Here is a 19,047-nt window from a genome sequence, read left to right as displayed (position 1 = left end):
TGTGCCAATATAATCTGTGAAATGTATTTCATAGCCATACAATTCAGCTAAGAGAGAGAGACTGCCAGAGAGATGTGACAGCTGGTTAGATAGATGGGCAGAACACATGTGAAGGACACACAAGCAGATTATTTTAAAAAGTGCTGATGTCTGCTTGATCAATATGGTTAAAAACCACAGTCTCTAATAAATGATGAGAAAAGGAGAAGATATTAATAACCTGACAGTTCATCTGGTAGTTGCCCATATCTGACAAGAATTCTTTAAATATGTAAATATGTTAGTGTTCATAAAGAAGAGGATCCAGCATGAAGACAAAAGCGCATTTATGCCATCGACATTCCCCACTGGATAGAACATCTAGTGTTAGCATTCCCCCACTTGGCTGTGATGTACCTTGGCTTTTTTCTAGCTTGAAAATGTATGTACATCTGATTATGCATTATATTAATGCAAATGAATGTTAACTTTTAAGGCAAGTTAAATACATTTGTTTCTTTTTGTACCATATTTCTCTCTTGTAATTATTTTCCTCCATGGGTACAAAAGGAGTGGTATTGGTTCTAATCTGTTCTGCATCAAGAAACACATCCCAGGGGAGCAACAGCGCCTCCTTGCTGAATACACATCCCTGCTGGATACTCCACAGTCAACTGTAAGTGGTATTATTGTAAAGTGGAAGTATTTGGGAACAACAGCAAATCAGCCACAAAGCAGAAGACCACATAAAATCACAGAGCAGGGTCAATGACTGCTAAGGTGTATGGTAAATAAAAGTTGCCAGCACTCTGCTGATTTAATAGCTGAAGAGATCCAAATTTCAACTGGCATTAATGCAAGCACAAAAACTGTGTAGCAGGAGCTTCACTGAATGGGTTTCCATGGCCAAACAGCTGCATGCAAGCCTCACATCACCAAGTACAATGCCAAGCGTCAGATGGAGTGGTGAAAACATGTTCTGTCGAGTGACGAATCACACTTCTCTGTTTGGCAGTCAGATGGGTGAGTCTGGGTTTGACGGATGCTGGGAGAACATTACCTGCCTGACTGCACTGTTCAAAGTGTGAAGTTTGGTGAAGGAGGGATAATGGTGTGGGGCTGTCTTTCAGGGCTTGGGCTAAGCCTCTTACTTCCAGTGAAGGGCAATCTTAATGCTTCAGCATACCAAGACATTTTGGCAAACGTTATGCTTCCAACTTTGTGGAAATAGTTTGGGGAAGGCCCTTGTCTATTCCAGCATGACTGCGCCCCAGTGCACAAAGCAAGGTCCATGAAGACATAGTTGGATGAGTTCAGTGTGGAAGAACTTAACTGGCCCTGACAATGCCCTGACCTCAACCCCATCGAACACCTTTGGGATGAACTGAAACGGAGATTGTGAGCCAGACCTTCTCGTCCAACATCAGAACCTGAGTTCATAAATACTCAACAAAATAAATGGGCACAAAGTTCCACAAAAAAACACTCCAACATCTTGAGGAAAGCCTTCCAAAAAGAGTATAGCTGCAAAGGGGGGACCAACTCCATATTAAAGTGTAGGTATTTGAATGCAATGTCATTACAGTCCCTGTTGGTGTAATGGTCAGGCATCCCAATACTTTTGTCCATATAGTGTATATTTTTATTACTACTTAATAGTATTTTAATTGTTTGTAATGCAGTAATTGCTCTAAAGATACAGAATGATAAAATAAGTTGACTGGCACATTACAGCTTATATTTTACTGATAATACAATGGGTTAGAATAACAATGGTTAGAGCAGTCACAATAGCAGTTCAATATGAAAATAACTATGATATTAAACAAATGGCAGTAAGATTCAAGTAGTAATTTTTTATCATAATTTACAAGGTAGAGATTTAGTCTAATTAAGACATGGAGGCTTGGCAAAGATAACAAATCATGTATTGATGTGAGCATTTGTGAAGCATGAATGTGTAAAGAGTTGATAAATTGGTACAGTCTACAGTGATGTTGATATAATTAGAATCACTGTTGCATAACTGACATACGTGCACTTATATACGTACATACAACCAAGCTTTGTTGAAGCTAAACTGAAAAGAATAAATCACAGACGATTTGTTTAGACCACAAGGACAGAGTTTTATATAAAGAGCAAAACTTAAAAGAAGTGGTGTGGCGGCCTTCTGCGGTCATGCACCTAATATCTGGAATAGCCTGCCAATAGGAATTCGCCAGGCTGATACGGTAAAGCACTTTAAAAAACTGCTAAAAACGCATTAGTTTAACATGGCTTTCTGATAACTTCACCTTAATTTAATCCTGATACTCTGTATATTCAATTCATTATAATAACTATTCATGGTGGCTTTAAAATCCGTACTGACCCGTACTCTCTTTTCTGTTTCTTTTCCCGGTTTTCTGTGGTGGCGATCTGCACCATCACCACCTAATCAAAGCACAGTGATGTCCTACATTGATGGATTAAAAGCCAGAAGTCTACATGACCACCATCATCAAGTCCTTCCAAGAGAACCCTGAATACAAAGAGGACTGTTTCATTTATGTTGGGTAGAATACCCAGAGGGGACTGGGCTGTCCCATGGCCTGGAACTCCTGCAGATTTTATTTTTTCTCTCCAGCCGTCTGATTTTTTTTTTGTTTTTTCTGTCCTCCCTGGCAATCGGACCTTACTCTTATTCTATGTTAATCCGTGTTGTCCTATTCTAATTCTTACTTTGTCTTTTATTTCTCTTTTCTTCATCATGTAAAGCACTTTGAACTACATTATTTGTATGAAAATGTGCTATATAAATAAATGTTGTTGTTGTTGTTATACTATAAAAGCATATATATATCTTCTTCTTTCGGCTGATCCCATTAGGGGCTGCCGCAGCAGATCATCTTCTTCCATATCTTTCTGTCCTCTGCATCTTGTTCCGTTACACCCATCACCAGCATGTCCTCTCTCACCGCATCCATAAACCTTCTCTTAGGCCTTCCTCTTTTCCTCTTCCATGGCAGCTCTATCCTTAGCATCCTTCTCCCAATATACTCAGCATCTCTCCTCTGCACATGTCCAAACCAATGCAATCTCGCCTCTCTGATTTTGTCTCCCAATCGTCCAACTTGAGCCGACCCTCTAATGTGCTCATTTCTAATCCTATCCAACCTTGTCACATCCAATGCAAATCTTAGCATCTTTAACTATGCTACCTCCTTTCATCCTCACCATTCCACTGACCTCCTTCTCATTTACACACATGTATTCTGTCTTGTTCCTACTGACCTTCATTCCTCTCCTTTTTAGAGCTTATATATAAGCTTTTTAATTTTGACCTTAATGCCATTTTAATTAAGAGGTTTCCAGGGTTTCAAACAATCACATTCTCTTAATCTTGTGTTTTCATTGCTTGATTAACTGCAGTTTTATACTTTTTATACCTTCTACCCTACTATTCTGCCTTACAGTACATGATCATATGCATGTGCATAAGTTTTATCAATTCATTATACTTCTTTCCATGTCTGTTTGTCCAGGTCTGCATCCAACCCAAATTCACATTGCTAGTCATTGATTGACTCAGATACTTGATAAAGAAGGAAAGGTATACTGGCACACGCTAGCTGCTGTTTCTTTCAGCATAAAAGGTTTTTGCACATTTTTTCCCACTACATTTTGTGCATCTTATGATATATGTCTGGACATTGAACTGGATTGGTACCTTGATGGCATCAACCTTCCTGTGCAGACATACAGTGCTAAGACTTTAAAATGACGACCTGTGCTATTTCCCACCTAAGGTTTGCATTTCCATTATACTGATGATCTTTCATGACAGGTTTTTAATGTCAAACACTCTGTTACCAGCACACATCAGCCTGAACTACAGTACTCTTAAAAACTTTGGCATACTGCATAATCGTTTGTTCTGAAGTATGAAATTCAGCTCAGGTTTATGACCAGAAGTGTATAAAATTTGGTAAAATGCATGCTTTATTTAAAATAACTTTGGTTATGAACCTGCATGCAACAAACTTTCTTCTGCTAATATTGACTTGTTTAACACAAGGTCCATCAAAACTAAAGTACTCGTATGGCAAAACCTTTAGTTTCAAGCATGACATTATACTGAAGACTCCAGTACACATTGGGATGATTTGTGTGAAGTGTAAAGCTAAGGAAATGAGAAGAAGTACCTCTAAATCTGAGTCCATTGTCCTCAGTAGGAAAAAGCTGGATTGTCCTCTCAGAGTGGGAGGTAACTCCGTCGTGGTGTATTTACTGTTCAGTGGTTCTCGGTTCAGCTCAGAGCAGCAGTCAAGCTGTAATTGTTAGATTTAAACTGAACATTAAAAGAATACCCACTGAGTGACCAGTATCTCTGAGTGCTTCACTCTAAAACTGATAACAAAACCTAATCCTTTATTTATCTCATCTCATCATCTTAAATTGCCTCTCCTGAAAAAGACTGCAGCAGCAGCAGGCATAGCAAATTGGCCCAGACCCTGATCCCCTTTATTACTCATCATTCATACAGCCCTTCAGAATACAGTGGATCTGCTGTGATGTGACTAAATGACTAACTCTGTTAAGTTCTTTTTTTACTTACAATCTTTGTTATAGGTGATTTAATATCCAAATTGACAGCCTACATATTACCTTACACAAATTATGCTATTTGTTCATGGTTTTCTTTTAGTAATTTGTATTTTTATTCTGGCTTATTTTTCTTAATATAATTTAGAATTTTTTGTTTCATGTATTAATCTAACATTTGGAAATATATATTTTTTATACAATGTGCTATTTATTTGATCTTTTTCTGTGACTTGATTCTTTTTATACTCTTTTACATATGTATAAAGCACTTTTAGCATGTGAAATGTTCTATATAAAAAACATTATTATTATTATTAGTATTAGTAGTAGTAGTAGTAGTAGTAGTAGTAATAGTAGTAGTAGTAGTAGTAGTAGTGGTAGTAGTAGTAAGTAGTAGTTGTAATAGTATTGCACCATGCTGCAGTCTTCCTAAGAAACTCAGAAGCTGGCATATCAGATTAGGAAAGTCATTTTAAATTTCCACCATATATTCAGAATAGAATTTTTATCACATAAAATGTTCTATGAACTCAAATTATAAAGAATTGATGCCCATTCATTTTGTTTTAATCATATGTAAATAAGGTAAAGTCTGTCATGGCTTTTTACATTTTATTAAATCAACCCCTATAGAAATGGAATTAGCCTTAATGCCATCTTTAAATTCCAAATGAGCTCTTCCCAGTCCATGGTGGGCCCAACAGTCAAAATAATAGATGTGCCTACTGCAGTGTTGAGCATGAATCTCAATAGTTAATGGGTTTTTCAGTGAATAAAATCATGTTAGGCCACCTTTCAAATGGAATATGACTGCAATTGCTTGATTATCATCATAATGGGTCGCAATTCTAAGACAGCACAAACTAAAACATACACTAGCAAAGGTTTTTTCATCACCTTAAAAAAATATAGCAACAAATTTACAATAATACAAAATGTAAAGAACAAACTGGCAAGCACTTCATTACAATACTGCATTTTATTGTTCATGTTTAAAGAAACACAGTTCCTTTACTTTGGGATTTGCTTTACTGACATACAATGCATGTATTAGGGTTAGGGTTAGGGTTAGGGTGTTCTGACATCATTCTTTTTGGATGGATTGAGAGATGTGTGTTACTTCTGTCCACAAGTTTAATTAAACTGAGGTGTTTACTCTTAGAACTTTGCTTTTGGTTGCCACTAAGGTGCTATGCAGCACTTTTTATAGACTATTTTTTGTTTAGATTAGTTTTTGACATTGCTTTTCTATGCACAGGAGCAACGTACTCTAGTTAAGGAAAGACTTTTTAACCTCTGTCACTGTCATTGGTAGCAGTGGTATGACAGTAGGTAAATAATTAACCTGCGTCATAACTATCAATAGTAAATAAGTGCAAACAACATTAATTTATATAGCACATTTTCATACAAGTGACGTAGCTCAAAGTGCTTTACAAGATAAAGAAAGAAAAGTTTCTAAAAAATAAAAAAATAAAAATAAGATTAGGCAACACTAAATAACATTGAATAAAGTAAGATCTGATGGCCGGGAGGACAGAAAACAAAGTTAGCATGTTTCTCAAGAAAGAAGCAATTAGAGAATAGAAAAGTTACTAGATAAGTCACACAGACACTTAGCACGGAAACTTGGGTATATGTCAAAGTTGCTTATGTATGTTGCAATAAACCCACAATTCAATCAAAAGCAATGATTGTTTTTTTAGATACCCAAGGATATCTTCTTTCAAATAAATTACAAGTTTCCATGTTGTCTTCTCTCAAAATTATTAAAATATGTTTGCAGATTTGTACAAGTTTATGCCAGGGCTAGCAGCACTTCACTGTATGTTGAGCTACATACAATGAAAGGCTCACTACCATTGGATAGGTAAGGTTCGGGATTGGTCATTTGTATGACATGTCACAGCTGTGCGTAAATGGCAGCAAATGATCCAATGTAAACACAACATAAGAGATGCACATTGTCAAAGGGTATCAATCCAATCCAATAGTTGTTGGTGTCCAACAATTTGCAGACTTTGCTGACTCTGATAATTCTAATGTTATAGAAGGCAAGAAAGAAGAGACCCAACAGAGACACAGACATTGTACAGTGTGTTGTTTTCCCAATGCACAGGTGGAAAAGCTCCCTGGACAGGTAAATAGGCTCCCATCCAGAGCAGGAATGAATCCATTTGTCACTGTGCATGTTGGAGCAAATGACTTGGGTAATACTACCAGTTCTGCAGGGCAAATTTAAAAAGCCAAGTTATTATATAAAGAGCACAACTGGGATGGTGGTGTTCTCTGAAGTTATGCCTGTCTGATGCACCCACCCAGGTGCAATTTAGGAGTTCTGAAGCTTCCACACATGACTCAGATCTTACTTTATGATGCAAGGGAATTGGTTTATGGAACATTCGGTTGCCTTTTAACACAAATGAGACCTGTACCACCATGATGGGTTATATTTGAACTGGAGGTGCACTAATGATTTGGCAAGGCACATGAGTGGGACAGTCAAGAAAAAATCAGGGAAAGGTAAGACAGAAAGTTTAGGACAGGTCAGGTTTATAATGCCACATAAAAAACGAGACAGTAATATTCATAAAAATATTTGGTTTAGCTTTGAAGTTACTAGTCTACATGCAATAAACCAAAAGAAAATCAGTAATTTATTAAACATGCTGGAAATTATACATAATGATGATATTACATCAGTAACAGAAATCTTGTGGAATATGAGAAATTTTAATAACAATAATAAATTACATTTATATACCACTACTCAAAGCACTTAGAGGGGAACCACTTCAACCACCACCAATGTGTAACACCCACCTGGATTATGTGACAGCAGTCATTATTGGCCAGTATGCTCATCACACATTAGCTATGTGGTGGTGAAGGGGTGAGAGAGATTACCAGTTAGAGACAGGGGATGATTAGGAGGCCAGAATGAATGGGGCTGTGATGGGTAATTTAGCCAGGACATTGAGATAAACCCTACTCTTTTCAAAAGATGCCCAGGAATCTTTAATGATCGCAGAGAGTCACGACCTCGGTTTTATGTGTCACCTGAAGGACTGCACCATATTTACAACATTCTATCCTTGGTCACTGCACTGCGATATTGGAATCCACACAAAGACCACAGGGTAAGTGCCCCTGCTGGTCTCACCGACCCCTCTTCTAGCAGCAAACCAACCATTCCCTAGATGGTCTCACATCCAAGTACTGAACAAGCCCAAACATTCTTAGCTTCACTTGGATGACCTATTCTGAAGCACACGATAACACAGACAAGTACACATTACTTAGGACAAAAAAAGTAAAAATCCAAAAGGCGGGGGAGTACATACTTATGTAAATGAGAATTTCAATGTGTTTCTGCATTAACTGGTGATGTGCAATACCTCTGTAAGGATGTTTGGGTTAGACTGGGAATAAATCAGGAAAAAAAGGTCTGATATTAGCAGTGTGTTATAGATTATTTATATGCACATAACACTGTAAACAGACATGGCTATAATACTATTAATAAAGCAAATACAGAGGCAAATATTAAAGTAATTTGGAACTTTAATTACTCATGTGAAGAGATAAACTATGTCAAACATTTTTAATTGTGAAAATAGATGAAGAGCAATAAAGCAGACTTAGAATTAGAATTAGAATTAGAACAATCTAGACGAGAACAGGCAATTCAGCCCAACAAAGCTCGCCAGTCCTATCCACTTGTTTCCTCCAAGAAAACATCAAGTCGAGTTTTGAAAGTCCCTAACGTCTTACTGTCTACCACACTACTTGGTAGCTTATTCCAAGTGTCTATCGTTCTTTGTGTAAAGAAAAACTTCCTAATGTTTGTGCGAAATTTACCCTTAACAAGTTTCCAACTGTGTCCCCGTTTTCTTGATGAACTCATTTTAAAATACAAGTCTCGATCCACTGTACTAATTCCCTTCATAATTTTAAACACTTCAATCATGTCACCTCTTAATCTTCTTTTGCTTAAATTAAAATTTTGCTTAAATTTGCTTAAATGTGATTTACATGCAATGGAAGAAATGGAACAGCTTGTCAGTCAATTGTCCAAATAATTTTGAGTCCCTGAAAATGGGCAGACTATGTATAAAAATGTCTGTTATTCACAAATGGTTTATATATTATTTCTGATAAACCCTCTGAATTAATGTTGAAAGCCTACACTTCAATCATGTAATTATTTCTTCATTTCAAATTCATTCTGTGGTGCATAGAGCCAAAATTATAAACATTGTGCCACTGTCTAAATATTTAAGGACCTAACAATATAATCCATCCATTATCCAACCCACTATATCCTAACACAGGGTCACGGGGGTCTGCTGGAGCCAATCCCAGCCAGCACAGGGTGCAAGGCAGGAACAAATCATTGTATATATTATGAGGGACAGCCGGGATCTTTACCCGGCCAGGACACCTCCTTAAAGGAAGGACAGTGGGAGATGGCTTTTGGAGGGCGCTATCTTCCCTGACCTGCTACTTGGCAGCCCCCCTGGATTGCAATGGCGCCCTGAATTCCCACATGGTTGTATGGGAATTACTATTTGTTGGCACAGCCCTGTTGGGTTCCATGGATGCCGCCCGGGGGAGCTGCGAGAGCTGCAAAGCCCTACTTTGGGCTTCAGCCTCACCTGGGAACAATTCCATACCTTCCTACCGAATCACCTGGAGTGCTCCCAGGTGCGGCTTAAAAAGTAGCCAGCTGCCTCACAGAGTTGAGCCAGAGTCGGAAGGAAGAGGGACAAAGCTTGCCTGTGGAGGAGTTGAGGCGAGGGAAAGAGAGAGAAGAAGAAGTGCTGTGTGCTGTATTCCTCGGCTGTACTGTGATTGGTCCTAGTGGGATACAACTGGAAATCATATCCCACAAAATAAAAGCCTTTTATTTTACGGCACTTGTGTCTGTTTCTGTCGTGTCGGGTGTTTTGGCTGGCTGGCGCACACCCTTGTGGTCCACAATATATATATATATATATATATATATATATATATATATATACACAGTTGTGGTCAGAAGTTTACATACACTCATCACGAACATGAATGTCATGGAAATTGTGGGCTTTCAATAATTTCTTTGAACTGTTCTTTTTCTGAGGTGGAATTATTGTATGACAAACATTGTTAATGACTCCAAAAAACAAGAATTTGGTGCATAAGTTTATATTTATTTTGGATTTTCTAAAAAATTATACATACAGGCTTAAATATTTACACACACTCACTTCAATTTTTAAATGTGCTACTTAAGGTTCTACAATTGACAGGGTCAAGGCCTATTAAATTCTCATTAGTGATCATGACTGACTACAGCTGGTAGCTTCTCTGTGCCACCATAAAAAGGGTTTGTTTGACAGTTCTCACTGGATTGACCAACACTCTGAACAATGGGAAAGTGCAAGGAGCTGAGTGAAGATCTAAGAAAGAGAATGTAGATTTAAACAAGTCAGGAACTCTCTTGGAGCCATTTCTAAACAACTGCACGTTCCAAGATCATCAGTTCAAACAACTGTATGTTAAGTGCAAGTTATTGGGAGGTGTCACCCTCAGATGAGTGTAAATTTGTTAGAATGTCCAGGAACATCCCAAGAACCACCAAGGCCCAAGCCTGCCATGAACTGGAAACTGCTGAAACACCAGTGTTGCTGTCTACAGGTAAGCGAGTTTTACATTGCCATGGACTAAGAGGGTGCCATCCAAGAAAGAAGCCCCTGCTCCAAAATCAACATCTCCAAGCTCGAATGAAATCCCAAGCTGTCTACATGGACAAGCAAAAAGCCTTCTGAAGCAAAGTTTTATGGTCAGACGAGACAAATATTGAGTTTTTTGGCCACAATGATAAGAGGTACTGTATGTCTGGCAGAGTATAGGTAAGGCTTTTAAACCCAAAAACATTATACTAACTGTGAAACATGGTGGTGGTAGCATCATGCTCTAGGGCTGTTTCACTGCCAGTGGTACAGGTACACTGCATAAAAACTGAATGGAATAACGAAGGAGGAGGATAACCTCCAGCTTGGTTGCAACTTGGTCACAGTTGGGTGTTCCAACAAGACAATCATCCCAAACACACATCAAAACTTGTTGTGGAATGGATTTGCAGTCTGACATGAAGCTTTGGGAATGACCTTCCCAAAATCCAGACCTCAAAACTATTGAAAATTGGATTACGCTTAAAGCCGGGTCCATGTCAGGAAACCAACAAATTCAAATGAAGACTACCAATTCTGCCAAGATGAGTTGTCAAATATCCAGCCAGAATTATGCTAGAATCTTGTTGATAGATACCAAAAGTGTCTGGTCGAGGTGCAACTTGCTAAGGGACATTCAACCAAGTATTAGTTGGTGTACATGTATATACTTGAGCCTGAATGTCGTACAATCATTCTACCCCAGAAAAGGAAAAGTGCAAAGAAATCATTGAAAGCCCACAATTATCATGAAATTCATGTCCATAATGAGTGTTTGTGAACTTTTTACCACAACTGTATATATACACTGTTTATGTACACTGAGTTCAGACCCCTTCACTTTTGCAAAAATTTCAAAAAGCCTGTTTTTGCTTTGTCATTCTGGGATATCAAGTGTCGTTAGATGAGGGAAAAAGTTAATTTAAATTATTTTAGTACATGGCTGCAACATAGACACATGTCAAAAAAGTGAAAGACAATGAATACGTATATGTGTTATATAGATAATAGAGTATGAGGAATCACATTGGGGTATTTTGTCATACACAGTGGAACTCTGATGTGTTTTCATTTTACTTTAATGGACTTTTTTCCTGCTTATTTTTTCATTTTTTTACAACATGATGGTTGGAAAGCTGTATTGCTAACCTAAGTTCTTTGAGTGAATTGTGTTATTTTAGGTGTTTTTTTCTTGTTAAAAAAATGTTTTAAATAAATCTTAATTATTCCCAGACTCTGCTTCCCTACCTTAAACATTCTCTGCAGTCGATCAAAATGTAGGTGTAAATGACAACTAACACAGAATACTAAGTGCACACCCTTGACAACAATGATCCAAGATTTTTGTGATTTTCAAAACACTTCATTAAATAAACAGCATGCAATTTATTGTACTTGTTTTATTTCACTACAGCTTTATTTTTTAATATCATAGAATTAACTTTCAGTCCAACGTTATATTCTGGTTGGGTTCTGTTTGATCCAAGGTAAACCTCATTGCAGATTTTCCATAGGCGTGAGGCAGGCTACACCATTTTAAATCCTTATACTTTTACAGAGTTAAAGAATGTCCTACAAGGACCCTGAGCAAATAAAGAAAGATGAAGAAACTTAACTGAAATAAATAAATCAATTGATAAATAAATACTGTTGTAGCTATTAAAAAATACTAAAATAACAGTGTGATCAGCCTTAACAGTAGCTCTACCATGTGCATTTCTCCCAAATTACTATAAAGGTGGTTTGCTGTGTGGTGGGTGGTGGGCAACGCGCTGTAATCAGTGCCGCTCCCAACCTCTCTCTCTCTCTCTCTCTCTAGTCCCTGAAGACTAGGGTTCCATCTGGGAGACATCGCCTAGAAAATGTCCGGCTTTTGCAGCAAATCTGTTAAAGGGGCATCAGTACCCGCAATGCATTGTACTATAACAGTTCATAGTTACATTTTGTAATTTTCGGCGCCGATCTGAAGATGACAAAAATAAACAATCTGAAAGTATGACTGATAATAAACCTGAAACTAACTAGCTAGTAGTACTAGTTCTGTAATATTTTTTTCGTATAAAAGGGAGCACGTTTATCCACGCTTGGATCGAAACCAACAACGTGAAAAAAACCGCAGCCGCCACAAAAGAGAGCCGCGAGAGCGCGCTTGAAACAGCTGAAGACTCCTACGCATGCGTTAACTGAAATGTCGCCGCCAAGTAGAAAGAAAGAAATTGAGAGACGGCGTACTATGTGGAGCGACTTGACGAAAAGAGTATCTGTACAGTACTTGAGAATGCTAACACACTGCTAGAGTTCAAGTACATATAAAAATATATAGAGCAACATGCAGGGGAGGTGAAAGTGCATATTTTCGATGCTTACCTCCAACTCCGATCCTGTACCTCGCTTACTCTCCGTAACCGTTTCTTTCTTTTTCGCTCAATTCTTTACCATTTTAGTACGAAGGAAAATTCAACTACCTGAGTTATCCTCGAAAGGCCAAGTTAAATTTTGTAAAGGGGTTAATGTCACCAAATCGTGCAGCCCCTTAGCAAAATCAGACACGTGCGGAAGTCGCTCTTAACTTACAGTACGGTGTACGCTTAAAATGACGCAAGCACATACAGTACTTGAGTAATGTGGTCTATAGCGCCATCTGCTGGTTCGTTTTCTGTATCGTCTGTCCCTCTAATTTAAAGGCAGAAGGTTTACTCGATTTACGTTCTTCAGGGGTAAAGCAGCGAGCAGCACAAAGGAGACCACGGTTCACGACACGGGTGTCCCCGGGCTTCCCTAAATTGGTCCTAGTTTGTGTGTGTGAGTGTGAGTGTGGTCCCCTGCGATGGACTAGCACCCTGTCTAGGGATTATTCCAATCTCATGCCTAATGCTTGCTGCGATAGGCTTCAGCCAGCCCCCATAACTCTGCGACCCTGCTCAGGTTTAAGCAATTTTAGGAAACGATATTGTGTGGTATTTTCTTCAGTGCAGTGCCTCCGCATACTATTTTCTATACCAAAAAAATAATTTTTAATTCGCACCGTGTTTTGAAACATGCCGATACTTTTGCTCGATTTTACTCGCTACTTCCCAAATGTTTCGTTTTGTTCTTATTGTAGCGTTCAATATTAGAAAGCTCGTATTTTTATTAGATGTTTAGTGTGACTGTGGGGCGATAACCTGGTTTATGTAACGTACATATACAACATACCCCTTTTATGTTTTTTATAAAAAGTTTTATGTTATTGTTATAAAACATTGAATCACAATGAGATTTAATTTAACATTTTTAATACAGATCAACGGAAAAAGACTCTTTAATATCCAAATGACAATTTCTAGCTGGATTTTAAAATGGCTGGCCAATTCCGATTGGAACTTCACAGAGCTCGATACGTTTTTGTAAAGAAGAATGGGAGGAAAGTACAGTGTCCAGATGTGCAAAATGGACAGTGAGAGACCTGTGCACACAAACTCATGCTTGTCATAACTGCCTAAAGTTCATCTACTAAATGCTGACTTGAAGGGGGTGAATACTTATGCTACCAATTATTTTGTGTTTTATATTTGTAATAGGTTTAGCAGAGATCTGCTTTCACGTTAGCATTGAAGACTCTTTTTTCAAGTCAAGTAGTTTTATTGTCATACTGTCCATACACAATATTGCAGTACACAGTGGCATGAAATAATATTCCCCAGGACCAAGGAGCAACATGTACAACATGGGACAAGTATAAGACAAAGAAAAAACTATGCTATAAATAGATAAATAAATAAATAAATAATGAAATAATAACTATGGAATGTATAGTAATACATTGACGTAGAGAGTAATGAATAAAAAAATAATAACAACTAATAATAAAAACAACAGTAGTGAAAAATGTTTTGTTTATAGATAAACTACTAGGAGCAGATAGTGGGGGGGTGAGGGTCAGGGGGTGGTGTAGCACATAGTTCTGGACAGCCAAGAGGGTAGAAGCTGTTGTAGAACCTGGCAGAACGGTTCTATTGCTTTCGAACCCATCTGCCAGATGGAAGTGAGACAAAAAGACTGTGGGAATGGTTCTTCACAGTGGTTTGGGCTTTGGGGCTGCAACGCTTGATAAAGATGTATTTAATGGATGGCAGAGAGGTCTGAATTATCTTTTCTGTTGTGGGTGCTTACCATTGTAGGACCTTGCAGTTAGAAATACTGCCATTACCAAACCAGATGATGATGCAGCTTGTCAGAAGGGTCTCGGTGGTACTCCTGTAGAATGTGCTGAGAAAGGTGGAGGTAGGCTTGACTTCCTTAGCTGCACAAGGAAGTGGAGTTGCTGTTGAACCTTCTTGGCTAAGTAGGTGGTATTAATTGAACAAATAAGGTCAGCTATAAGGTGCACACCAAGGAATTTGGGGCTGTTGACCAGTTCTATCGCAGAATACTGTGTGTGCCGTGGGGAGTGTGGACAGCATGGAACATTAAGTCATGTTAAAACAAGTTAACTTGAAGTCAATAATCATCTCTTTTGTTCTGTTCACTTTAAGAGACAGATTGTTGCACTTGCACCAGTTCAACAAATGTTGTATCTCCATTTTGTGTGAGTTTAAAAATTCAAATTAAATCCACTGTGATTCAATGTTGTATAGGAATGAAATATGAACATTTCTGATGACATGACTGCTTCTTATAGGCACTGTAGCTCTCCTCTGACAGCAAAGGAAGCAGGTGTTCACCTCGATCAAACCATTATGCATTTATCACAGTCCCTGCTCCAACAGTGTCTGTCACTGTCAGTGCCCTGACTGCATAGTTAAAAAGTCCAAACGTATGCACATATTCATATAAAATGTTATAATTCAATTTTAAAATTAATTTACTGATAGAGAAAAAGTGCACAAAAGTTTGTTATTTCTCACCCCTTTCAGATTTATTAGCTATCTCAAGTTTTGCCTCATTTATTTTTGGAATATCAGTGTTCTACTTTATACAGTATGATATGGTTACCGCATACTAGCAGCTACAGTTTTTAAACTGTAGAGTTTGTTTCACCTTTACTTATTAAAAAAAGAAATTAATAAGAGAAACAGTTGCCCTTTTGTTTAAATAAAATCAAGAAGCAACAGCTTCTTTGTTGGCGAGATATTTATAATGATCTAGGAGTGGTGATTGTCCTTAAGAGGGCCATTGGTTCGTATACAACCAAAATCATAATGCTGCTTTGATCTTACACAGCTCCACAATCTCCCATCTACACTTTCATACCTCTGAGTGTGCCTCACAATACTAACCTATGACTGGTGGCAACACCATCTGCCACACTTTACCCAGGTCAGTGAACCGATCCTGAGGATCACCAGTCACCGTACATACAGGCCAATTGATCCTAGCATAGGAGAAGTGCTTCCAAAGTACTTTCAGATAAGTGCTCACCTTCCATATTTATAGTCTACTACTCCACATGTCTTTGCCTCTACTGACAGCCCACAGACATCTTAATATTATATCTCTTGCAGGGCTGACCCATGGATGTTACACATTTAAAGGGAAGTAAATCTGTATACAAATTATCAGTGCTATGCAGCCTTCAGGTTAGAGTATCAGCAGTCAGCAAGATATTATGCTGGCAGTTCGTGCCTAATCACATATGGCTGCTCCTCACAGAAATGTCAATGCACTGAGAGTAGCCATTTATGTCTTCATTGAAGACACAGTATAAGGGTCATCATGAGACTACCAAATTCAGTTCACAGTCCTCAGAATATTTTATTAAAGGATGAATCAGCATCTTGAGTGTGCTTCACAACACCATGCAACACCAGTATGACTCCTCAGGACAAAGCACAGCCAGGGTAATTTTACTCAATACTTCAATAACCTCATGTGTAGCTATATTCTGGATTAATAAATTGTACCTTTACATTGTTTTTGTTTTTACTCTTGTGTGAACTTTTCTGTATGTCTATTTTAAACACCTGCTTCAATACTGCGTGTTCTGCTTTAAGAAAGAAGAGGCAGATTTGATTTTGAGGTTCTGAAGCATGGTCGTGGTAATGTGCCAAAACTCATAAAAGGGAATTCTTACTAGTTAAACATACTGTATGCATCAAAAAGAAACTGTAATGCAGAACCAAAGCAAGCAGGGCCAGGGCCAGGACCAGGAACAATACATTTCAAAAACTCGCACACAAAATATTTTAAATTATAATTTGCAATCTCAGGCAACTACAAAATGCACTGCGCTTATCTTCATATAGTTGAAATGGTGAAATCACATGCTATGCAACTCCATTTTTCCAGACATGCTAACATCTTGCTGATTGTAAACAAACTTACGTCAAAATTACAGCATCTATAAAAAATATGGTGTCAGGACAGAATATGAAATATTTTTAACAACAAGATAATGAAGTCAACATGAAAAAATAATTGACAAAAATCAGTTTTCCATGCTGAAATAGCCATGATATATACAAGCTTACCATAACACTATGTACAACAGTTTTGTCAGTGTCAGAATTTATTTACATTTTCAGCAACTTTAAATCCTTTTGAAGTAAATTTTTCCAAAGCTAGAAAAAGGGATCAAGACACAATGCTGTCTTGATTTTAGCTGTGTTTTAAGTGATTTATACTTTTATTTTTAATTTCCATCCATCCATCCATTTTCCAACCCGCTGAATCCAAACACACGGGGTCTGCTGGAGCCAATCCCAGCCAACACAGGACACAAGGCAGGACGGCAACCCACCGAGGATACACACAAACACACACTAGGGCCAATCCACCTAACCTGCAGGTCTTTGGGCTGTGGGAGGAAGCCCACACAGACACGGGGAGAACATGCAAACTCCACGCAGGGAGGACCCGGGAAGCGAACCCAGGTCTCCTAACTGCGAGGCATCAGCGCTACCACTGCACCACCGTGCAGCCCAATTAAATTAATTTTCAAAACATATTATTGTTACCACTTTAAGGTCTGCTTTATTCAACTCGGTGTCAAAGAGGGCTAAAGCCTGATCCAGCACCACTGGGCAGAAGGCAGGAACCTGCTCTGGTTTGATTCACACATACACATTGCAAATTTAGAATCTCCAGTTACCCTGGTCTGCAAGTCTTCAAATTTGTAGGAAAACAAAATATGCTTAAACATCTTTCCCATGTTCAAACTGTTTATCAAACTACTGAGCAGAAGTATGGTGTTCAAAAAACAAAGAGCAGTATCCAGTGGATTCAGAAAATATTCAGACCATTTCTCTTTCTACAAACTTTATTGCGTTGTAGATTTAATTTTTAATGATAAATTTGCTGCTTTTTGCTCATCAATCAACACTCAATAACTCATAATGACAAAATTAAAATATGTTTTCAGAAACATCTGCAAACCTATTTAAAATCAAAAAGTGAAATCTCACCTTCATGTAAATATTCAGACCCTTAATTCAGTACTTTGTAGCAGAAATTACAGCTTCAAGTCTTCTTGGGTAAGTCTCTACAAGTGTTGCACACCTAGCAGATCTTCTGATGTGCTTTTAGATTGGATGGGAAGCATCTTAAACTGCTAACTCCAGGCCTCTCTATAGATGATGTATGGCGTTTAAGTCTGGAGTTTTCTGGGCTTCTCAAGGATAGTCAGAAACCTGTCCCAGAGTCACTCCAGCATTGTCTTTGCTGTATGCTTCAGGTCATTGTCAGGCTGAAAGATGAACCTCTCATCCCAGTCTGAGGTTGTGTTCACTCTGCAGAAGGTTTTCTTCCAGGGTCTCTTGTATTTGGCTACATTCATCCTTTCCTCAATTCTGATAATTCTCCCTGCCCCTGCCCCTGTGAAGCAACCCAATGTCATGAAGATGCCACCAGCAAGTTTGACCATAGGGATGGTCTAAGGCAGGTCATGAGCAATGCCTGGTCTTTGTCAGAGATAGTGCTTGGAACTGTGCAAAAAGAGTTCACTTTTTGTCTCATCAGACCAGAGAATCTTTTCCCTCACACTTCCAGAGTCCTTTAAATGCTGTTTGGCAAACAATAAGCAGACTGTCAAAAGCCTTTTACTAAAGAGTGACTTCTGTCCAGTCACTCTACCATAAATGTCTGATTGATGGAGTGCTGCTGAGATGGTTGTCTTTCTGACAGGTTCTCCCACCTCAGCAGAGGACTTCTGAAGCTCCATTAGAGAAACCATTGGTTCTTGGTCAACCTCTCTAACCAAAGCCCTTCTTGCCCTGTTACTGAGCTTGGCCAGAAAAATTCTGGTGGCTCTAAAGTTCTTCCATTTCTCATTTCTTGCTTCTGGGAACACTCAGAGCTTTGATAATGGCTTGCTATCCTTGTCCTGATCAATGCATCACCACAATTTAATCACAGAGGTTTACAGAGAGTTCCTTGAACTTTATGGTTTGGTTTTGTCCTGACATACAGTGTGAATTGTGAGAACTTATATTCTGGCTGTTGCTTTTACTGTACAGTCTGACAGCCTGAATATCTTGCCAAATGTATTGTAGTTCTGAGTTGCTACTAAAATAGTTTTCTACCAGTTCATTATAGTTGTTCTTTGCATTTTTGAAGCTGCATCTGGCACATCATGGACTTTAAAAGAGTGAATAGACTTGATTTGTTCTGCATGGCTACAATACCCTTATTTCTGTTTGGCATATTTATTGATGTATCCAGTGCTATGTATTTTATATTAATGCGTGTCCTCTCAGTAAATACTGCTTTAAATGTATCCCACTCAATGTAATTGGAAAATGCTCAAGAATGTTGATTGTTCTCAAATTCCACCACGCTTTGACTATAG

At 38.3% G+C, this 19,047-nt stretch overlaps 1 protein-coding gene across 3 annotated transcripts in view; it reads right to left on the bottom strand.

Annotated features, from left to right (window-relative positions):
* LOC120528082 overlaps positions 1-12,858 on the bottom strand; it is a 143,860-nt gene extending 131,002 nt beyond the window's left edge. For 2 of the 3 annotated variants that reach the window (XM_039752095.1, XM_039752097.1), the window contains exon 1: positions 12,651-12,858. The gene's annotated coding sequence lies outside the window, so the exon portion shown is untranslated. Of the gene's footprint in view, positions 1-4,166; positions 4,293-12,650 lie in introns of all 3 variants that reach the window. The other variant, XM_039752096.1, reaches the window with a different exon arrangement.
* Between the last annotated feature and the right edge of the window lie 6,189 nt (positions 12,859-19,047).

Source organism: Polypterus senegalus, chromosome 4, assembly GCF_016835505.1.
Source record: "Polypterus senegalus isolate Bchr_013 chromosome 4, ASM1683550v1, whole genome shotgun sequence".
Taxonomy (NCBI): Eukaryota; Metazoa; Chordata; class Cladistia; order Polypteriformes; family Polypteridae; genus Polypterus; species Polypterus senegalus.
The sequence above is the reverse complement of the archived record's forward strand: the minus strand, read 5'-3'. Positions and strand labels throughout refer to the sequence as shown.